Below are 25080 nucleotides of genomic sequence, written 5' to 3'. Positions count from 1 at the left end.
ACTGTATGGACTAGAGTACCGTTTCTCAATCTGTGGTTCGCAGGCCACACATTGTCCTCCACGAATGTTCTATGCATGTTGGAAAAGGAATCCATCAAACTCTATTGAGTTAACTTCAGTGTTTTGCGCTGTTTCTCATAAGTGTTGTATTTTTCTCGATGATTTATCAATTTTTTTGTATATGTTACTCATGGCTTGCCAAACTTTTCATAGCGAGGGTCACATTAAGCATTCGAGAAAGAATCGCGGGCCAAGTCACGTAAGTTTAAATTAAGTCTAATAAACAAATATTATGGATTTATTAATTTCTCCTACAGAATAATCTCTGTAATGTTGACAATTAATATTTGAGGAGAAAACTTCGCTCCGGCGCCGGGGATCGAACCCGGGTGCTTGGTTCTACGTACCAAGCGCTCTGACCACTGAGCTACGCCGAATTCAATCCACAGCACCGGATCGAACCGTCCTCCATTACTGTTCTTGATACAAAGCAATTAATGTTTCATCAAATCATTCCGTAGCAAATGAAAATTATTTACTCGAAACGTTCTGAAGCAGGATTTGATGTAAAATGCAGTTTGTAGAAACAGCCAACAGATGGTGTTAGTAAAAAGAGCGCTCTGCGATCGTGTTTTGTTTCAAAATAACATAAACGCAAGCGCAAAAGTTTGGAGTTTGCAAACTTTTCTTGCGTTTATGCTAGCGTTTGCGTTTGGATAAATAAGGATTAGGGTCGTAGTCCTTTTATTGGTCTATCCTAGAATTCGCTTGGAGGGACTTCGGAAACTACGGAAAACCCGTGATCTGGGTAAAATCTAAGTCAGGATAGCCGACCCTTGGGATCGAATTATTATTATTATTATTATTATTATTATTATTATTATTATTATTATTATTATTATAGTAATTATAATAAGAGTAATTGAGGGGTTTGGTGCAAGAACCTGATAAGTCCAGAAAAACACTTTTGGAGTAAATGTAAAAACAAAGTTTGGCATCCATTGAAGGCATGTATTTTTAGGAATTGTACAAATGTAATGGTACTGAACGATTTCTGTATGTTTTTTGTTTGTTATATATGAATATCAATTTATAAAATTATAGATGTGCATTTTAAAATTAATTATATATTTATTTGGACTTATCTGGGTTTTGCACCAAACATTTAAAATCTGACATATGATTTGGGAAAGACCATTATTATCTAAGTAAATATCATTAAAAACAATATATGAACAATGCAAGATCATTATTTTGTTATTAACTATTAATAATCTTACAATATATTTTACATGTGAATCATATTATACTGCAAAAGTGCAAATTTTTGCATTTATAAAAAGTTCTGTTCAATTTTGAAATATTTAAGTGTACAAATGCCAAGAGAATAGTTACCAAACTACGCTGTTTACATTCTCAATAAATTCTGTTGAACTGAATGATTAAATTATATGTATGGTTTCATGCTATATTTAAATACTTACAATAATAATAATAATAATAATAATAATAATAATAATAATAATAATAATAATCGTCGTCGTCCACACCTTTGGAGTAACAGTTAGCGTGTCTAGCCGCGAAACCAGGTGGTCCGGGTTCGATTCCCGGTTGGGACAAGTTACCTGGTTGAGGTTTTTTCCGGGGTTTTCCCTCAATCCAATATGAGCAAATGCTGGGTAACTTTCTGTGTTGGACCCCAGACTCATTTCACTGGCATTATCACCTTCATCTCATTCAGACGCTAAATAACGTAAGCTGTTGATAAAGCGTCGTAAAATAACCTACTAAAATTAAAAAAATAATAATCATCATAAATTTATCAGAATACCAGAACGTATAAAATTGGTAATACTGTACAGAAATAAATATAGTACATTAAAATATAAAAGAAAACAGAATTTAGTAGAAAGAAAGATGCATTATATAAAGATAATACCAGTAGGCCTATTCTATTTAGTAGGTTATTCAATGTTAGTAACAAGTTAATGAAAATATTGTGCGTTAACTTGATAATCAAATAGAGAAAACAGGAAATAAAATTAATTGAAATACAGCAACCACTATAAGTCTTTAACTTCTTATTCAGAATCATCTGAGCTATGTTCACTAGCTTCATTGGCACTACCTTGAGAATGATACATTTTCTCGTAGAACCCCATGTCTGCTGAAGCAATGTACAGTATATCATTGCCAGTTTCATCACATCTTCATATTTTTAGCCCTTTAAACAGGCAATGGCCCATTGTACAATAATATCTCTGGAAACCAAGCTCTCCGTTGGTTGTTTTCTTCAGAAAACTGAACCCTGAAAAAACAGTTGCCTATTGATGTTGGCTGACTTTCAATATATATTTGTGCTGGGAACTGTATTGAAATACTTTATATTGAGATTTTATATTGAAATTCTTGTTTTTATGTTTCCTTTAAACAAAGGTTCGAAATGGTATCTGAAGATTTGAACATGGTTTGTGTGACAGGAACAACTGTAAATAACGTAGATGATTTCCTGAGAAGTTATTTTGACATTCGTCAGGACTAATCAATCCAGTTATATGCCTTTTCTTCTTTTCAATAATGCCAAAGTCCCTGTCACATAACTTGTATGCACATGAGAAGTTACGAACCCCTGAATCTTCACCTTTTCTAGGCCTTCGTCGTTGAATAGATCTTGGTGTAATGGATGCACACAAAAGTCATCTTGTGCTTTCTTACTTAAAAGACAGTTGAACTTGGTTATTATTTCCTTTTTTTCTTCTCCGTCCAATATATCAACATATTTTCGCCTACAATTATATGCAGGGCCTATTTCACGAGCTGCATGAGACATAATAATTCACCCTTTAATCTTTTCACTTTGTCTCTGTTTATTTTCCATTTACTGGGATCACGCTTTCTTATCCTTGAATGTTCACCATTATCACTATCACTGCTTGAATTATCAGTTGACATGTTTGAAACACACAATAAACTGACAAAGCTACACTACATCTCGTTCATGCAGCCATTTTACTAAAAGGAAACAACTGCTACACTTGTGCTATCATCTTTTGGTGCAAGAACCAGACAAGTCCAGGACTAGTCTGATTCTTGCTCCAAACACACCCACGGTCTCTGTTGGCAACTAAGCATATCTCATTCAGATAAGTCCACACAACTCTGGTTCTTGCACCAAAAGATGCTCACTGTCGTATTATATATCATGCATACTCTAACTCGTTTTCGACCAAAAGTGGACTTATATGGTTTTTGCACCAAACACCTCAATTACAAAGCAATTAGAAATATTTACTTAAAGGAGGTAATCAAAAACAAAAGAAAAATTGACGAAATCTTATTTTAAGAATGGATTCTAGACGTCTGACGAAACCAGCACTTGCTTAAAAACCCACTGGACGAAAATGTTATTTCCTGGACCAAAGTCTAATTCCATGTATTCAATCCCGAAATTAAAAGTATGTAAAGTAAAGTACATGTTTTCAAAACAGGTAATCAAATTTTAGAAATTCTTACATAAGACTTGCTTACTTACTTACTTACGGCTCTTAAGGAACCCGGAGGTTCATTGCCGCCTTCACATAAGCCTGCCATCGGACCCTATCCTGAGCAAGATTAATCCAGTCTGTACAATCATATCCCACCTCTCTCAAATCCATTTTAATATTATCCTCCCTTCTACGTCATGGCCTCCCAACTAACACACTATATACATTTCTGGATTTGTACATACGTTCTACATGCCCTGCCCATCTCAAACGTCTGGATTTAATGTTCCTAATTATGTCAGGTGAAAAATACAATGCGTACAGTTCTGTGTTGTATAACTTTCTCCATTCTTCTGTGACTTCATCCCTCTTAGCCCTAAACATTTTCCTAAGTAACTTATTCTCAAACACTCTTCACCTCTGTACCTCTCTCACAGCGAGAGTCCAAGTTTCACAACAATACAGAGCAACCGGTAATATAACACATTTTTGCTTACTTGTACTGTATTAATTAAGGAACTGCAGAACTTCAGTTCTAGCATGTATCTGTCTCAATTAAATCAAAAGCGAATTCCAAAGATTTGTCATTTGTAGGCATTTAGGCTTTACATAACGAGGATTTGAATATTATCAAGAATCAATACAGTTATATTCACAGTGTTAATTGGCCTAAATTTTATCGTTGTTACATTTTGACAGATTCGTACAAATTTTGCTTAGTAGTTTTACATCATAAAAATGCTGGAGGGTCTCTCATTTTCAGAGAATTGGCTGAAGTTGCAGTATTGCTAAGGCTGTAGTAGAAATAGTCTTTACCTTAATGAAAGCAACAAAAACGAAACTCAACAATAGAATGAAGATAGAAATTTAATAATGCTTAGTATTATTGCGAATTAAATGTCATCTCAATTCTCTAAACATTACTTTGAGTGTGCTAAAGCAGTAGTTCCCAAACTTTTTGAATGCGCGACCCACTTTTGGGTGAGACATTTGTATGAGACCCCCTCCCCCCACCGATAGTCTACTTAACCCCATTCGAAAAATACAAATCACTGTAAAATCGAAAACAACGACAATTTTACTCGAAACCAGTAAATTCCACCCAAATAACAAACACAATAGAAGTACCTATATGGTAAAATAATGACAAAAATATTGAATAAACATTGTTAATTTACCAATTGAGCTGGTTAGAATGACAGTGGTGTAAGTCATATGAACTTTGTTTTGAATAATCCAAGGTTTTGTAAAGTTATCTAGTAGGATGTTGAGTTCAGTAGACAAAATTGGTCTTGCTCTTATTGGCCAGTCTTTGTACTATTGATTTACATCGCTATCACACTAAAAAGATGAACTAAAAAGGAATACAAATCCAGGCGTATGTCAGATTGTACAATTTATTGACTTACACCACTGTCATTGTAACCAGCTCAATTAAGACAAGAACTTTGGTTAGCATGTCTGACTGTGAAACGAGCGCATCTAGGTTCAAATCCTGGTTGGGATTTTTTTCCGGCGTTTTCCCTCAACCAATCCAAGCAGAATTGCTAGGTAACTTTCGGCGTTGGACCCCGGACTCATTTTGCCATAATTAATTCACATATTATCATCATCCATACTATAGCCCGGGTTAACTTCACAGCACAGCCGTTCGGCTACAAATATCATTCACATAACCGGAATCGTAAGCACAATAAGTCTCAGGCTGCAATGTATGCCTTTGGGTCCCTACTCCGAATAAAAAGAAAAGAGAACTTTGTACTGACACATACAAGACGAGAAATCGGAATATGCAAACCATTTATCTGGGGAGACCATATTGATTTTATTTGCAACAAATTGTCAAGAATAATATTGCTTCTACAAAATTTGAAAATGTATATTCCGAAGAAGTACATCAGAGTTGCCTATTTTTCTTATTTTCATAGCATATTTTCTTACGAATTACTCTTATAGGGAAACAGTACTCATATTTTAAGGTTTTTATGTTAGAAAAAAAATTATTAGTATTATAACAAATTCATCAATGAAGGCACACTGCAGACAGTTAATTCATGAATGAAAAAATAGTGACTGTAGCATCACAGTACATTTATCAAGCCCTAATTTTCGTAAAAGATAATTCACATATATTAATACATAGGAGTGATGTACATTTATGTATACAGGATTTTTCATAAGTAAGGAATAATGAAATAAAACTAAAATTAACTCTTTTTTTAAAAATGCTCGTCAAATTTAATTTAATTTAATTTATGGGGATTTTTGAAATGTAGAGTCTTTGTTACGAGGCCTGCTAATATGGAAGAGATAAAAATGAGATTCAGGAAAGAATGCAGAGATATACCACCAACAGTGATTGAAAATGTTCAATAAGAATTCACGCTTCGGCTTAGCCACTGCCAGATTGTAAATGGGGAACATTTTTAAAGGCCTTAAATAATTAGAACTTCATTTGTTGCAGTAGTTGTGTAAATTGCGGAGAAACTACGTCAAACAAGTCAACAATGAAACTGTTTCCATAGCAACCAAACATTTTGTATGAAAAAAATAAAACTAAATAAATAACTAAATAAGATACCAACCTTTCAGAAAAAATGAAAAAAAAAGTTGGCATTTAAAAATGTTGTCGATGATGTCACACCCTGTGCAATAATGGCTGAATTGTAAAATTTTCCTCTCAAAAAAGTAAATTTGACATGTCCGAACATTAAAAAATAGAATTAATTTTAGTTTTATTTGCATTATTCCTTACTTATGAAAAACTCTGTATAATATCAGAAACCGTGATCTTTTTGACCAATCCAAATGTAGGCTAACCAAAACAATAAATAATTACAGTTTTATTATGTCTTAAAAAATTTCCTTATGTTTTTAATTTGGAAAGGAAGTCTTTTAACAGATTTGTCTGTAACTGGTTGATGAACAAATCTTTTCAAAATTATTAATGAGTTTTTAATGTTGATGTTGTTTAGTGTTTTTGCTATGATTTTTTGTCTGTATGTCTTCTGCTTGTTTATTTTTTAATTTTTATTATACTGTATGTATCCTAATATTGACTTTGTCGATTGCACATATTTGTGCTCACTGTAATGATAATCAATAAATTCAATATTTTCCAATTCTCTTTGGCGTCTTAGGTTGACTTTTCTTTATGATATTTTTTAATATTTAAATGCTTTGAATAGTAGTTTGCAATGCCAAGAGTTAAGGATAAAAAAAAACTTGATTTCTGCTTGGAAAAAAAATGTCATTCACTCCAGTGTATTGAAGAACTAATGGAAAATTTAGCTACGTATGATACAAAAAATACTGAGTTAGTTTTTGCAGACATGCAATTAAGTTTGCACAATTTTAAACAACAGCTTTTTAAGTATTTTCCAGAAGAAAGTCAAAACAAGTAGGCCTATGATAGTCACAGATTGATGCTGAATCCGTGTTTAAACAGTTACGTTCATCTGGCTGAAATTCTACAAGATGTGAAGGGAAAGCTCATTGAAATGTGTATCCACTGATGACATGTTGAAACTAGAATTTATTTTCGAATAGCGTAGACCAATTTTTGGATAAAAAATTTGCAAGATTACCTTGAGTTTGCAAAAGAAACAATTAAATTTTTTATAACATTTGCACGCCTTATTTATGCAAAATAAGATTTTCTTCTATGATTGCTATAAAAACAGAAGGGAGAAATTTCCTTGAACTTGAATATGATTTCACTGTATGTGCATGAATACAAATTCCAAATATAAGCTATTTTCTGTAATGAAGGCAAATTTTGGGGAGACCCGGACAAAACGAATAACCCGGGCAAAGAGAATAATGGCTATATCTTAGAAACGCCAACAGGTAGCGCTTTCTGCTATGTTGAGGAAGAATCCCTACCAGATTTTGCTGCTGGAACTGACTTGTCGTCATTCTACCTAGTAACAGAAGACGTCAGCGTGTGTTTGAAGAAAATTGACTGTTTTCTTAAAATATTTCAAGATAAGAGAAACATATGTACAACATACAGTACTGCAGAAACTCTTTGTTATGTGATAGTAATATATAGGCGATAGAATTAGTTCTAAAATGCCGTACTTACGAAGAAGATTATTGACGTTTATGTTTGTATAAACTTAAATGAAAAGCGAAGTGGCATCTGCGGGCAAAGTGAATAGGGCAAAGCAGATAAGTTATCCGCTTTTCCCTGCCACCTTTATTTGACTATATAAGTGTCAGCTGTATTTTTGTTTGTATGTAACTTTCGGCGCTGGACCCTGGACTCATTTCGCGGCATTTTCACCTTCATCTCACTCAGATGCTATATAACCATAGCAGTTGAAAAAGCGTTGTAAAATTATTTAAAAACAGTGTTATTGGTTCAGATTAATACAGAACGATTATTACATTTTAATGTGTGTTAATTTAGTAAGTAGCCTACCTTTTAGACCCTCTTTTTATCGCATTTACTATTTGATGATATTTTTGCTACTGTTGCTTCGCAATTAGAAAACCCTGGAGTCATGGAACAGTTGAGTTTGGCCAGTTGTTGGGTGAGCCAATGTCAATGAATGTTGTGTTTCATTTAATGTGCCATTACGTATGTGATGCAGTGGCGTATACTGGTTTAAGGGTCTGGGCTACCACTGACCCTATTATTACACAAAATATATTTTAAAAACCCTATAATAAAATTCCTTACCTATTTATATGTGAATTCCAGACGTCTTGATTGGGACGAAAATACTTTGATGACTTCGTCATTGAAATTACAGTTGGGCCGCTTGCGAATTTTCTGTAGAAATGACTTTTCAATGGACATCAGTGCCAAGCCGGATAAACGTTCTTGTGTATGAGTTGATCTACAGTAGGATTTTATTCTCTTCAACGCAGAAAATGTTCTTTCTACCGATGCTCACGTAGCTGGTATTGTCACAATTAATGTTGCCAATTTAAGGACTTCAGGAATAACTTGGTTCAGCTGGTTTTCATATAATATTTCATGGATAGGTTTGTTCGAAAAATCAAAGACTTCTGCTGAATATATTACACTTAATTCATTTTTCAAACGTACTTGATCAAAGTGACTGTTATAGGACTGAAATAATTTGTTTAGTGCCTCATTCGGGAAGTTTTCTCTATAAGCAGAAAATTTTTGAGAATCTAGAAGATGTGTGAACTGAAGCTTTCCATAATCAGAAAATCTGTCAGTAATTTCCATGTGCATACGATCTAGTATGCTGTAGTACAGCTGCCTGTATTTCAATTCATCATCTTCTTTTCTTCGCTTTAATGGTGGTTCCATTGTATTGTCTGAAGAATTTTCATTTTCCATATTACTCCATATGGACGGAAACCCACTACGTCTGAACTCGGATATAGTATGTTTTAACTTTGATACCTCTTGCAAGCAGTATGCTATGTCTAGACTTTTTGTCTGAAGAATATTGTAGAGCACATCTGTATGTGCGAACACTCTAGCATAGACTTCAAGAAGAAATATATTCTGAAACTGTGTGCAAAAATACAAATATCCATGAGCCTGCACAATTACATCATCATCCCAGTTTTCTTCAGAGTCATTACAAATGATATTTTCAAAGAGAGCAGTCAGTTGTTCTCTGTATTACTTTACTGTATTTACAAGCCGAGATGTAAAATTCCATCTAGTTGGTGCTACTTTTGGGAGTTTCTTTTTCATAAATTCCTTGAGTTTTTCTGATCTTTTAGGAGATGATGAGAAAAATGCAGCTAAACCCGACAGTGTTTTGAAAAAAATGCGGCATTCTTGAATGGATAAAGTAGTTTGTTGCAAAACTAAATTGAGAACATGGCTGTAACAATGGACAAATAGTGCTTGAGGATACTTTCCTTGAACTTTTGTTTTTAAGCCATTAATATTTCCCGCCATAACTGAAGCACCATCGTATGTCTGTGCTTAACTTATTGCCGACATTGTATTCTGCTATAACACCTTCCACATGCTGAAACAAAGCAGCAGCAGTTTTGCCCGAACTGACATTTTTGAATCCCATAAACCGTTCTTGAACATTGGCAGTACTGTCGACGTATCTTAAAACAGTGGACAGTTGACTCTGATTAGAGCAGTCACTTGTTTCATCAACAACAATGGCCACAAAAGGTGCTTCTTCTATTTCAGATTTTATGTTCTTTATCATAACCCCACTTATAGCAAATATTAAGTCATTCTGAATTGCGGGAGAAGTACCACGGAATACTGTTGAACTCTCAAGATGATTGGCCAGTAAATGGTCAAATTCACCTAAGGAACTTAAATATTCAATATAATTTCCTATATTGTCTGATTCCACACTCTCATTATGACCCCGAAAATCCAATTCTTGCTTTCCTAGAAAGCAGACTGCGTTAATAAGACGCAGTAAAATCTCCCGATTTTTTTTCACAAGAGCATTGTGTTGGTTGATATGTAGAGCTTTTTGCTTATCTAGCTGTAAATCAATTCTTGTCTTCCCAAAGTTTGCAAAGTTCATGCTACTATAAATATGAGCTTTTGATTTGTCGTGTTTTAGGACTGCCGTTCGAAGGGAGTTCATATCAGAAAACCCCTCTTTTGACCACACATTAGTTTCGCGGCTAAATAATAAACATGGCCAGCAAAATAGTTTAGACAGTTTAGAACTACCACACAACCAATTCCACTTACCATATGATGTTGAAGTGAAAAGGCGTGTGTACTCACGCTGTTTTTCTTTTACGTCCATGGAAAAATTTAACTCAGGAGTTGGTCTTTCCATTTTCACAATTTCAACTTTCTCGTTGTATGTACGACGGTTAAAAGGCACTTTTAATAAACCTTCTATTACACAGTCATTTTCAGCAGAAACCTCTCCAGAAACTTGTTCTGCCATATTTTTCACAATATCACTTAATTGGGAAATTAAAAACTTAATAATTCACAATTAATATAACTCTTAGACACTCGAACAAATCACAGATTTAAAATACTGCACTGCAAGAACACAATCACATTCAATTGCTAGCGTACTAAGCGTAATGTTGCTTCGCGCCTGCGAAGAAACCGATCGCGAGAGCGCAACTCACCGGCCTACACCGGCGGTAGCCCAAGGAAATTACAAAAGAAAAAGTTTATAATATAACATAATGTAATAATTTTGTATTACCGTATTAGTTTTACCACAGTATTTAAAATTAAAGTAATTGTTAGATTTATATGCGCTCTCTGCTCTCGAAAAGAAACAAGTTGCAAAGGTGGCATCACTGGAGAAACCGCTGCTACAAGGGTTAGCCTGTGACCGTTCCGCTAAGCTGTCCTGTCGCACAACTGCCCATCCTCAGCTCCCCTCTGTTTCCATCGTGCAGTGTACTAGTGTAGGCCGGTGAGTTGCCGCTCTCGCGATCGGTTTCTTCGCAGGCGCGAAGCAACATTACGCTTAGTACGCTAGCAATTGAATGTGATTGTGTTCTTGCAGTGCAGTATTTTAAATCTGTGATTTGTTCGAGTGTCTAAGAGTTATATTAATTGTGAATTATTAAGTTTTTAATTTCCCAATTAAGTGATATTGTGAAAAATATGGCAGAACAAGTTTCTGGAGAGGTTTCTGCTGAAAATGACTGTGTAATAGAAGGTTTATTAAAAGTGCCTTTTAACCGTCGTACATACAACGAGAAAGTTGAAATTGTGAAAATGGAAAGACCAACTCCTGAGTTAAATTTTTCCATGGACGTAAAAGAAAAACAGCGTGAGTACACACGCCTATTCACTTCAACATCATATGGTAAGTGGAATTGGTTGTGTGGTAGTTCTAAACTGTCTAAACTATTTTGCTGGCCATGTTTGTTATTTAGCCGCGAAACTAATATGTGGTCAAAAGAGGGGTTTTCTGATATGAACTCCCTTCGAACGGCAGTCCTAAAACACGACAAATCAAAAGCTCATATTTATAGTAGCATGAACTTTGCAAACTTTGGGAAGACAAGAATTGATTTACAGCTAGATAAGCAAAAAGCTCTACATATCAACCAACACAATGCTCTTGTGAAAAAAAATCGGGAGATTTTACTGCGTCTTATTAACGCAGTCTGCTTTCTAGGAAAGCAAGAATTGGATTTTCGGGGTCATAATGAGAGTGTGGAATCAGACAATATAGGAAATTATATTGAATATTTAAGTTCCTTAGGTGAATTTGACCATTTACTGGCCAATCATCTTGAGAGTTCAACAGTATTCCGTGGTACTTCTCCCGCAATTCAGAATGACTTAATATTTGCTATAAGTGGGGTTATGATAAAGAACATAAAATCTGAAATAGAAGAAGCACCTTTTGTGGCCATTGTTGTTGATGAAACAAGTGACTGCTCTAATCAGAGTCAACTGTCCACTGTTTTAAGATACGTCGACAGTACTGCCAATGTTCAAGAACGGTTTATAGGATTCAAAAATGTCAGTTCAGGCAAAACTGCTGCTGCTTTGTTTCAGCATGTGGAAGATGTTATAGCAGAATACAATGTCGGCAATATGTTAAGCACAGACATACGATGGTGCTTCAGTTATGGCGGGAAATATTAATGGCTTAAAAACAAAAGTTCAAGGAAAGTATCCTCAAGCACTATTTGTCCATTGTTACAGCCATGTTCTCAATTTAGTTTTGCAACAAACTACTTTATCCATTCCAGAATGCCGCATTTTTTTCAAAACACTGTCGGGTTTAGCTGCATTTTTCTCATCATCTCCTAAAAGATCAGAAAAACTCAAGGAATTTATGAAAAAGAAACTCCCAAAAGTAGCACCAACTAGATGGAATTTTACATCTCGGCTTGTAAATACAGTAAAGTAATACAGAGAACAACTGACTGCTCTCTTTGAAAATATCATTTGTAATGACTCTGAAGAAAACTGGGATGATGATGTAATTGTGCAGGCTCATGGATATTTGTATTTTTGCACACAGTTTCAGAATATATTTCTTCTTGAAGTCTATGCTAGAGTGTTCGCACATACAGATGTGCTCTACAATATTCTTCAGACAAAAAGTCTAGACATAGCATACTGCTTGCAAGAGGTATCAAAGTTAAAACATACTATATCCGAGTTCAGACGTAGTGGGTTTCCGTCCATATGGAGTAATATGGAAAATGAAAATTCTTCAGACAATACAATGGAACCACCATTAAAGCGAAGAAAAGAAGATGATGAATTGAAATACAGGCAGCTGTACTACAGCATACTAGATCGTATGCACATGGAAATTACTGACAGATTTTCTGATTATGGAAAGCTTCAGTTCACACATCTTCTAGATTCTCAAAAATTTTCTGCTTATAGAGAAAACTTCCCGAATGAGGCACTAAACAAATTATTTCAGTCCTATAACAGTCACTTTGATCAAGTACGTTTGAAAAATGAATTAAGTGTAATATATTCAGCAGAAGTCTTTGATTTTTCGAACAAACCTATCCATGAAATATTATATGAAAACCAGCTGAACCAAGTTATTCCTGAAGTCCTTAAATTGGCAACATTAATTGTGACAATACCAGCTACGTGAGCATCAGTAGAAAGAACATTTTCTGCGTTGAAGAGAATAAAATCCTACTGTAGATCAACTCATACACAAGAACGTTTATCCGGCTTGGCACTGATGTCAATTGAAAAGTCATTTCTACAGAAAGTTCGCAAGCGGCCCAACTGTAATTTCAATGACGAAGTCATCAAAGTATTTTCGTCCTAATCAAGACGTCTGGAAATCACATATAAATAGGTAAGGAATTTTATTATAGGGTTTTTAAAATATATTTTGTGTAATAATAGGGTCAATGGTAGCCCAGACCCTTAAACCAGTATACGCCACTGGTTATGAGTAGTACTGAAATGCATTTACAAGTAAGTAAGGCTATGAAACGCACTTGCACAGAGAGATATCAAATAAGTATATAAAATGTAACAGTAATAACGAAATAACTGGAGTGATATTTATTGAATTAATAAATTATATCAGAGTTTGAGTACTCAGACTGTGATGAAAACTTGGATGCCATCTGACACACGGACCTTACTACCCCTGATTACGTATATGAATCAGGACTATTACTAATGAATGTATCTTCTATGCCAAATTATGTGAATTACAACTTGCACACAAAATTTGAAAGTCGAATTGATGTCACAGGGGACAGAGTGGAAAGAAAAACAAATACACGCTAAACATCTAACTGAAAACATTGACCTCTTATCTTGAGCTGCTAGTTGGAGTCTTCAAGCTCTGCTATCCCATCCATTTCATCGTCACAGTTGGAATCACCGTCATCATCACTGGTACCACTGAAGTTTATGACAATTGAGTCTATGACGTCATCAAACAATACTTCCCGTTCCATATAATCCTTTTTTTTTTTTTTAACATTTTCACAAACAGGACGCCACCGAGTTCAGTCATATTGTTAAATTTCTGCTCACATAGTTCTCTCAATGAATTTAATTTACAATCTATGTTTCTGGAGGCAACCCATCCCTTCACTATCGACCAAATGTTCTCAATCGGGCTTAATTCAGGGTGATAATAATAATATTTAATAATAATATTTATTTGTCAGAAACCAGTGTACAAGGCCTGGATATGACATCGTCAGGTTCGATAATACACACACACGCACACATACAATCACACATGCATAAACAAACTTAGCACAAATAAATATAGACAAATAATTATAAGCAAATAAACATACATAGTCAAATAAACAAACACTGAGAGATAAACAGAGTATGCTGTATGTTAACACATTTATATAAGGACAAAAAAGTATAATTAAAATACAAAGAGACGTGGAATATGCCTGGCACTTTCAAGAATGGCATCTACGGAATATTTGGCATACGATGGTATTTGTGCATTTGTATAAATTCGTATAAAGTTGTTTTCAACATATCATCACTAGGGGGCGAATTCATATGCACTAAGAAAAGGAAAAATATGCATGCACTTAGAAATCAAGCTGTATGCACTAAAAATAACAAAATATACACTCTTAAAATTGAAAAAAAAAATACATTTAAGTTAGTAATTTACTATTATTGATGGTTTTTCAGTTATAGGCCTATATATGAATATTGAGACACCATCAGTTGCTAAAATTGCGCGTCCTTCCACCCACTGCTTAAGCAATACACTTAAAGTACATTTTCGTTAGGCATCGTTGATGAAACTAGTTCAAAATTAATAATTTTCTTCTAGCTAAGCTGTTCTAAAATACAATGCACTCTACACACTATCGAAGTTTCTAAGACCTGTCACTATAATAAAATGAAATATTCTGATTTGCCACGTTGGTAAGTAAAAAACAGAAAATTGGATTATCGTGCCTGTATTATTGTTGACAGGTGACGAAATTCGAGTTTAGTGAGTGCAAAGAAGCCTATGAAAACTTTCTGTAACTTCTACTCCAATCATATTGCAGCGTTCTAATGACAAAATCTTATGCACGTGCATAGTAGACTATAAGGTGACTTCTTCTTTTGAATATGTAACTGTTCTTTTAATCACAATTTTCATCCATTTTCAATGTTGTGGATTTGCACATAGTCAGCAATGCACTTAACTGAGTGCTTTGTTGATTGCCAAGCAAGGACTTGTCCGAAATGATTCACCGACAACAGTGGACTGTCTGCATGTTGTTAGATTACAATAACTAAAATATAATGTGTTTCGATGTCTGAGTTTCTTCTGTATTCCATTTTTATGATTTTCCATATTCATAAGCACCACATTGCTAAAAAAATAACAAAATATGTTTTTATATACTGTACGCTAAAAGTTGAATTATGCATTAATCCCTTAAATATGCATAAAGATGCACCATAAAATGTTGACTTTTGGTTACAAATAACTTGAAATGCATTTACTCGTATGTAATGGGAGCATATGATTTGCAACTAAGGAATAAAACATGCAAATATGCCAAACTCCGCTCCCTAATCATCACTATAGGAAATTCCCTCTTTTTCAACCATTCCACAGTGATCCGAAATCCGTGACAAAATTCAATTTTTAGACTCTCCCTTAGAGGAATTTGTTATATGTCTTAGTGATTGTTGGGGCTACACTTAAAAATAATACAACAACTGAATGTTTTTTAATACTTACGTAATGTAATACAGAGAGACAACTACAAGCATCTATTATAACTAGCAAGAAAGTGACTGACTGACAAATGTTTTGCAGGCGGACTTTATGCCTGATCAGGAACCATTACCTGTGACGAACCTCTTCCAAAATTAGTCCATAAAGTATTTTGGAGTGTCTGCTGGCAGATTTAAATTCATAATTTGTCTTGTGCTATTATGAATTTGTATGAATCTTGTTGGAGATTAAGGGTGTTTGAGAATAAGGTTCTTAGGAAAATATCTCGGGCTAAGAGGGATGAAGTTACAGGAGAATGGAGAAAGTTACATAATGCAGAACTGCACACATTGTATTCTTCACCTGACATAATTAGGAACATTAAATCCAGACGTTTGAGATGGGCAGGGCATGTAGCACGTATTGGCTAATTCAGAAATGCATATAGAGTGTTAGTTGGGAGACCGGAGGCCGAGACATAGATGGGAGGATAATATGTATTAAAATGGAGGTGGGATATGATGATAGAGACTGGATTAATTTTGCACAGGATAGGGACTGATGGCGGGCTTATGTGAGGGAGGCAATGAACCTGCGGGTTCCTTAAAAGCCATTTCTAAGTTGAATCTTTTTGAAGACCGTTATTCATAAATTGAAGCTTTCTTAAGTGATGAGAAGTATTTTATTGCAAAAGGACAGTCATTGCTGACATGCTCGCATTCTTGATAATAATCCTTCCCTCGCTGCAATTCACAGAGCTCCATCTGCATCTGATGATCATTTCGATTGAAATAATTATCACTAAAAATTTAAAGCAATTCGATACTGTACTTCTGTACATTGCTTCCTCACCTTCAGTGAGATAAGGAACACTCAAATTACGTTTTGTTTCTTTACATATTCTGAACTTTATAATATTCAAAAGATATATGCATTAATTATACGTGAACAGAGTGTATTCAAATACTAAAATACATTTATATGAAATTTTAGGCATCTTTAAAGAAATTGAAGCTTAAAAAACGAAATATATGCTTAATGGCTTTTTAAATCAACTTAATAACTTTAGTATTATGGTATTTACTATATGTAGATATAATATATGTAGGTCGTTCAAAAATGATTGACACTTCTCCCATAACTCTGGGAAAGTAGCAGTTTGAAATGCGCATTGGTGTACACTTGAAGATAGATTATAGAGCCACCTATTGCCAACAGATGACGTTGCTATATATCACAGATAGAACAGTGCTGCGTCTTTCGTGCTGGTGTGTGGGTGCATTCATGGACAATGCTAAGACAACATTGAAACAGACAGTGAAGGCAAAGGTGGACAGTGTGTTTTCTCTGGAGGGAAGGAGTGGCTGCTTCACATATTCACACGAGATTAGCAGCCGTATGTGCGGAAGCAACACCAAGTCACAGAACCGTGTTTCAGACTTCAAAGACAGCAGGGACTGTGCTGCAAAAGACTTGGGCATCCAGCAACTGAAGTGGTAGCACACTAGGAGCTCTCGTCCAAAGAATTCATGACTGGGACTATTCGTCCAGAGTCAAATGGTCACTGCTCTGGGATCAGGAGGGGATCCTTCTGTTGGATTGGCTGCCCTGAACATGACCATCAACAGTGATCGCTACTGCAAATCACTGCGTCAACACCACCAAGGCATTTTGCAATGCCACAATGGAATGGGGCATGGTGTTCTCCAACATGACAATGCAAGGCACATAGCAGTCGCCAGACCATTGCCACCCAGGATACTCTAGGGTACATCATGCTGCTTCATCTTCCATACTTACTGGATATTGCCCCTAGCAACTATGCTCTATTCGATGCAATGAAAGAGGTCATGTTGGGTATCACCTCCTACGATGAGCTTCAGGCAGTTGTTCAGCAGTGACACCAGATATCCCTAAAGAATGGTTTGCTACACAAATACAGAAACTGCCAGAATGATGGCAAAAGTGCATAGACATTGGCGAGGAATACCTGTAACATAATCTGTATTGAGTTTGTTTCAATAAATGATTACTATGAAGAAAAAAATTTAGTGTCAATCATTTTTGAACGACCTAAATCATCATAGCGTTTTAATATTCATGGAGAAAATATAATAAAAGTTTAAAAAATAAACATAAAATTATTTAGTCATACGTTAAAAAGTGTTAAAATTTTAAAAGTGTTAAATTTTAATTCGACAGACGGCCCGTTTCGACATTATGTCTCGTCTTCTTCAGTGTCTCTTGAACTACTGGTGATCTTGATTCTGCGTTGTGCATTTGTCGATGGTAGGAGTGGGGGTGTGTTGCTCTTATGGTGGGGGCTGGTTGTTTGTGTGTTATGACGTATCATGACGTCGAATAATGTGTGGGTATTGAACTGTAATTGTGTGTTAAGTATATGTTGTGGGTATGTTATTGTATATTTATATATTTCGTATTGTTCTAGGATGTTTAACTGTGAACTTTTTGGTGTGATGTGTAAAATTTCCATATCTGTTTCTATATTATTGTAGTCATGATTATTGTTGATAATGTGGTCTGCATAATTTGATGTTATGTAGGGTTTGGTTATAGCTTTAATATGTTCATTATATCTTGTGTGAAAAGATCTTCCTGTCTGTCATATGTAAAAATGTGGGCAACTATTGCATTTTAGTTTGTAAACTCCAGTTGAATTACATTTATTTGAATGTTTAATGTGATTATTTAGATATTTCTGTGTTGTGTTATTTGTTTTGTATGCTATCTTGTATTTTAGTTTTCTGAATGAAGTTGCAATTTTGTGAATATTGGTATTGTGATATGTTAATATTATGTATTTATTCTCGCGCGGTGTTTGTGTTGGTTTGTTCTGTTTTTGTTTTGCCTTTTTTATTAGTGTGTCTATTATGTTAGGGTTATATCCATTATCTTGTGCTATATATTTTATTGTGTTTAATTCTTCAGTGTAGTTGTCACTGTTCATTGGTATATTAATTAATCTGTGTGTCATTGTACAGAAAGCTGCATGTTTAAAAAATAAAGTACTGTGTGGTAGTAAATATGTGTTTATTTTTCCAGGCTTCTTTCTTCCTACACTGAAACACCAACAGATGAAATCATGGCCGAGTAAGTATTTTCATGACGCTACAAAGACTGTCAATTTGAATTTATAATTTTAGTAGATTTATTCTAAAATTAAACATTCCAGTGATATGTGGCATTGGCATTCTAATTTATTACTTTGCTCCCACTTTTCACATAATTTCTTTTTATGCTAGTACAATGTATACTGAAATGTATATTGCTCTGAAATTTGGACATTAACCAACCAGCAATTAAAGCGATTGGAAGCAGCAGAAATGAAATTGCTTCACTCTTTGGCTGACTACACTTGTTAGATCATCAGACAAACGAAAGCATACGAAATAAATTAAATATGAACAACATAATTGACAAAATTGAACAAAACAGATCGATCTACTAAGGATGGAATAAAGCTGTCTCCCGATACAACTTTTCAACTACACACCAACAGTAAAACGAGATGTGGGTTACCCAAGGAGACGATGGAGAAACCAATTGTGATGTCGGAACAGGTCATCAGGGTCAAGCTGTGTAGAATATGATGACAATGTACCGTATAAAAAAGATTATCGTTTACAAATATGGGTTACAGTTTAAAATAATGCAGTTGCTGTAAGTCTTATTAAAATGTGTACATGTGCGAAAGGAATACTAAAAAAGTTAATTAAGGAGCATATTAGTTGTAAATAAAATAATGATATCAGAATATACACATTTTGTGATTGTGGGCCAATACCTTTCCAGAAGGAGATAATGGTTAAACACTCTGACTGATTTGTTTCTCTGACTTGTTGACTAATCTCTTTGCCTAACTAACTTATCTCTCTGATAGACTGCCTTAATTATTTCTCTTTGAGACCAACTCATGGCTCATCTTTGATCAACCGACTAGCAGGCTGACTTGTATTTCTGACAGACTAACTCATTGGCTTATATCTTTAACTGACAGACTGATTGACTTGTTTTTCTGACTTGTCTTTGAATCATTACCTGACTTATCTCTGGTTGACTGGCTTATTTATTTATCTTTAAGACTGACTCATTTGACTTATCTCTCTTATCGACTAACTCCCACTGACTGACACGTTGAATTATCTCGTTGATTGACTGATTAATTGGCTAATATACAGTACTTACTGACTTGTCTCTCTGACTGACTTGTTGACATATCTTTGACTGACTAATTGGTTAACTGACTGACTGAAATTTCTCACTGGCTCGACTTACATTTCAGGTCTTGATAACATAAGTATTAACTTATGAGGAAATTGTCCTTCCTGAAATAACACGGAAATAATATTATTATATTGTACCAGTACAGAGTTTTTCAAAATAACGCGCAACTGCAATTAAAATTGTCCAAAATCCCCTCTTCAATTTTAATTATAATTATGCGTTATCAGTACTTTTGAAAAACCTTGTACTGTGTGTATCTCACTTCCTGAGCCGAGAGCTCCCTAGTGCTTATAGCCAAGCCTCTTAGGTCTGCTTGGACATCATGGTAGCTGCAGTTTATGGCACGGTAGCATATTACATGTTCTGACAACATTATCCTATGCCATTTCAGGGGTCTTTACTGTTTACTGACTCTAATCATGATTACCACTATCGCTATTATCTCTCATGGCGATATCCGAAAATGTATATGCACACTAGGTCTTACGAAAATTGATATCAGTAAAGTTCATACAGTTTTGTTGAATATGGTAATGCTTGCTCATGAACATTGATAAAGCCACTCTTTATCTGAATTTTGCCTGCATTTAATTCTGCAATTAAATAATTTGCAGTAATGTCAAAAGACTAATGAGAGCCATATTTTAAATTTATTCTTTCAGATCAAAACTCTGTGTCATGTGAAACTAACTTTTTATAGATGAGTAGTTTTGTCTTGGGAAAGCTTGAAGTAGCTGTGAGGAAATGGGCATACAGTATATGATAATTATCCTTCTTTCGCAGAAATATTTGAACAAAGACAGACTTCACTAGTGCAGATTCTACTTGTGATATAAAATAACTTCTAGCTCCCAGCTTTTATTACCTTCTCGACTGCAGGTATTAATGATAAGCACCTAGTTTTAACATATCTCAAACTCAAAGAAACTCCTTAATAAATTGTATAATTCTGACTGTAGAATGGCAAAAAGTTCACTATCATATTTGAGTTTCATGAATCTATTACTGGAGTAATTGTGAAGGATATGAACTACTGGTGCCTATGCAGTTTGTCTACCTTACGTTCGGTTGTTGTCCTATGGTCCTGGGTTCGATCCCCGGTGTATCTCCGATTTATAACTTGTGTTGGGCAAACTTGTGTTGGGTTTTCTTCAGGAATTGTGATTTCCCTGTGGCATCCAACAAATCTCCATCATCTCGTCTCATCACGGGTATAGCGTTGACCAGCCTCCTATGGCACATCCTGGGCAATGACTCTGTCAGTAAATTGGTCTACAGAACTGATTTCATATGGATGAATACCGAAAAGTCAAGTACCCGTCCTTAGCGGGGCGGGGGAGGGATTGATAGGTTGTTGTTATTTTAATTAAAAAAACACTGCAATGCTTAGTTTATTAAAATTTATTTGTTGTTGGTATAATATACAGATATTTTCCACAGATCAAAATTGTTTCTCTATATTTCCCTCAAAATTTGTTTGGTAACTGCCCCTGTAGGTTCGTTGGTAACTGTTACTGTAGGTTCATCATTATCTGGATAGAATTCCTCTTTTTTTTTAAAGTAGGTTATTTTACGACACTTTATCAACAACTTCGGTTATTTAGCGTCTGAATGAGATGAAGGTGATAGTGCCGGTGAAATGAATCCGGGGTCCAGCACGGAAAGTTACCCAGCATTTGCTCATATTGGGTTGAGGGAAAACCCCGGAAAAAACCTCAACCAGGTAACTTTCCCCGACCGGGAATCGAACCCGGGCCACCTGGTTTCGCGGCCAGATGCGCTGACCGTTACTCCACAGGTGTGGACCGAATTCCTCGTGTTTTTATAAAATGTCTAAAATAGGAAAGCATTTGATGGTTCCTTTGTTACTAGCATATATTCATAGAGAAAAATAATATTTTCCTTTTCTATTTTGTGCAATTAAAAAATCTACAGAGGCAGGAAATAGATCTTCTGGCAAAGAGCTGCTGCTTTTGTTTGTTATAACTTTCTTTTATTCATTATTTGTTTTAGAATGAGAAAATCAAATTTGGCACTGCAGTCTAAACTTCTGAAAGAATGGTGATGTTTAGTAGTGTGATACATTAATATTAGTTCAGAAGTTAAAAATGTTATGTTTTCCATGTTGAATCTTTCGTACACTACTTTTAACAATTGAATATAAATAATTGATTAAATGGCGATCTTACTCGATAATTATGTAAGCATGTGCGGCTTACAGCTGTTTCGGTGCTATTCGACACCATCCTCAGAGCCTACTAGATCTCGGCACTATCTCAACTTCGCTGCCTGTTGTGTGGGTGCGTTTATGTGATGAAGAGTTGTGTCAAATAGTGTGTGTGTTCTGAAATTGATCTGTGTGTTGAGAATTTGACTGGGGTGTGTTTTAGTGTGTCTGTATATTTCATATTGTTCTAGTGTGTTGAGTTTTTGGTTTTTGGGTTGTTTGTGTAGGATTTCCATGTCTGTATTTATGTTATTGTATGTGTGGTTAGCATTAGTTATGTGTTCGGCATATGTAGATGTATTATGTCCTCTGGTTATTGATTTAATGTGTTCTTTGTATCGAGTTTGGAATGATCTGCCTGTCTGTCCAATGTAGAAACTGTCGCAACTATTGCATATGAGACGCCTGTGTGGTTGTATTTATTTGTTTGTGTTGTTTGTATGTTGAGATGTCTTTTTAGTGTGTTTTCTGTTCTGTATGCTATGTTGTATTTCTGCTTTCTGAATGAAGATGCGATCTTGTGAGTGTTTTTGTTTTCGTATGTTAGTGTGATGTATTTCTTGTGTTTGTGTTGTGTTTTTGTGTTTGTTGAGTTTTTGTTTTGTCTTCCTTATGATGTTGTCTATTATGTTTGGGTTGTAACCATTTTCTTGTGCTATGTATTTGATTGTGTTCACTTCTTCATTGTAGTGTTGTTGGCTCATGGGTATGTTGAGTAATCTGTGTACCATTGTCCTGAATGCAGTATGTTTGTGTTGTGTGGGGTGATTAGATGTGTTGTGTATGTGTGTAGTGGTGGTGGTTGGTTTTATGTATATTTTGAAGGTGTGTTTGTTAACTTTTGTTATGGTGATGTCTAGGAAATTTCCCAAAAATAATAGACATAATAGACAACATCATAAGGAAGACAAAACAAAAACTCAACAAACACAAAAACACAACACAAACACAAGAAATACATCACACTAACATACGAAAACAAAAACACACACAAGATCGTATCCTCATTCAGAAAGCAGAAATACAACTAGTGCTGCTTATGATTAGGTTTTTCTCCGGAGGGGTTGTTTGTGCGCTTTCAATCGTAGACCTCCGGTTACCTCCGATTGATGCCGCGCAGGTTGTATATGTGCTGTGGCGCAATCATACATTTTCCGCTGAGCATTCCTTTAATCGGATCAGGTAGTGATTGGAGTCCGCTGACGTCCCGCGTATCTTTTAAAATAAGTGTGTAATGTTTTGTTGTTTATTTTCTATTTTTTATTTCTCTCTCTCTCTCTCTCTCTCTCCCTCTCTTTCTTCGGCTCTTTTTTTCTTGTTTTGCTTGAAGTACTATGGTAGCTGACAGATTTTTTTTTTTTTAGTTTTGAAATTCATAGTATATTTGGAAAGGCGTATTAGTTTTATGTCATTGATCAAATTAATAACATTAAAATTAACTGAAAACTAACGCAGAAGTGAAGCTTTTCAGTAGCTAATGTAAACATTTATAATTTTCCTGGAAACACTCGTTTATTCACAAACAGTTTTTGTCAATTATTATTCTAATCGGTTTAGTTTAACATAAAATATATTAAGGGAGTTTCAGAATGGAACAAAAGAAACGTATCAATGGGTTAAAGTTTACTGTCCAAAATAATTTATTAAGATTCTTCACCAGACAGGATTGTGATCATTGTGTTAAAGGGTGTCAGTATTTGAACTGTCTCTTCTAAAACGCGTCACTCTTCCTCTGTAATAAAAAATATAAGCGGATATCAACTTAAGGATAATTGTAATTATATTATTACCACACGTTTCTTTAGTTTCAGAATGAAAGTCAATATTTTAATCTAATAACTCAAGTCGTCTTTTAAATATTCCATATAAGTTATGTATGATTTTTATTGCCTCGAAAGTTACGTTTTATAGAAGTTTCAAGACTTTTTTTCTAGACTGTGGACCTTTGGAACAATAACACTAAAGCAGTTAAAAAAATCGTATCAAATGTTTTGCGTAATTTTAAAACTACGAAAACGATTATATCACTAATTAACCGTCAATGTGTATCTGAATGGTAATAATTTATTTTTGACTGCAAGTAGGCCTATGAGTACCACAACCGCGGCTCTTAATGTTAGCCTAAACACTTACATACCTACATTTTAAAATTTAGACCTACTCAGAGGATCTATCTAACCTGGTCCACGCCATAGAGATTTCCAAATACGGACCTGTTAGCTTCCTAGGAGCGTTTGGATTTTCTGGCAACACAATCACCAACTCATATTTCCTTTCAAGTAAGCGGCTCATCACTGAAGTTTGGAGTTTCATCTCGTAACAATATGCTGGATCAATCTTTTTTGCTGAGATTCTTCTGCTTTTCAGTTTTTCATTCAAAGTGTTACTCTGTCTGCACACAAAACCACGAAATTATTTATTAGAAATTTTATATATAAATCAAAGTAAACAGTTTTGAACAGTTAAATTTACTTACTTACTTTCTTCAAGTTCGCGATTGTGCGATCGCTTCAAATGGTCTAACAAATTCGAAGTACCACCACTCTTAGAGTGGATTCGCCCACAAAGTTAATAGCGTGCGACTTTATTATTATCTTCAACTAAATTAAAGGATTTCCATGCGATGGATATACGATTTGGTGCCATTTTATTCCACTCACAACTACCCTCAGTCCGTACGCGCCAGTCGTCCTTGAGCTCTACATCTTCCAACTTCGCTTCGCTCTGAACCACCGCATTCCTCCGTATGTTCCCTGTTCCACCTATGGTAGTATCGGAGATCACCGGTGGAGAGCTTTATTCATAATCTCTGATTCCTCCACGGTAGTAGTCACTCCGATGAGTAGCACTAAATACAGCATAGCATACAGAACAGAAAACACATTACAAAGACATCTCAACACACAAACAACACAAACAAATAAATACAACCACACAGGCGTATACAAACTCACATGCAATAGTTGCGACAGTTTCTACATTGGACAGACAGGTAGATCATTCCAAACTCGATACAAAG

The 25080-nt window shown here is 35.0% G+C and overlaps 1 protein-coding gene and 1 non-coding gene across 2 annotated transcripts in view; one reads left to right on the top strand and one right to left on the bottom strand.

Moving 5' to 3' along the window:
• Positions 1-25080, top strand: part of LOC138696226 (protein FAM219A) — a 251442-nt gene that overhangs the window by 5586 nt on the left and 220776 nt on the right. Inside the window, exon 2 of the mRNA XM_069820896.1 lies at positions 18653-18700. The gene's annotated coding sequence lies outside the window, so the exon portion shown is untranslated. The remainder of the gene's footprint in view (positions 1-18652; positions 18701-25080) is intronic.
• Positions 365-437, bottom strand: TRNAT-CGU (transfer RNA threonine (anticodon CGU)). The gene has a single exon. It is a non-coding gene; the product is annotated as a tRNA-Thr (tRNA).

This window comes from Periplaneta americana, chromosome 3, assembly GCF_040183065.1.
Source record: "Periplaneta americana isolate PAMFEO1 chromosome 3, P.americana_PAMFEO1_priV1, whole genome shotgun sequence".
Classification (NCBI taxonomy): domain Eukaryota; kingdom Metazoa; phylum Arthropoda; class Insecta; order Blattodea; family Blattidae; genus Periplaneta; species Periplaneta americana.
This window is presented reverse-complemented; position numbering and strand designations above follow the sequence as displayed.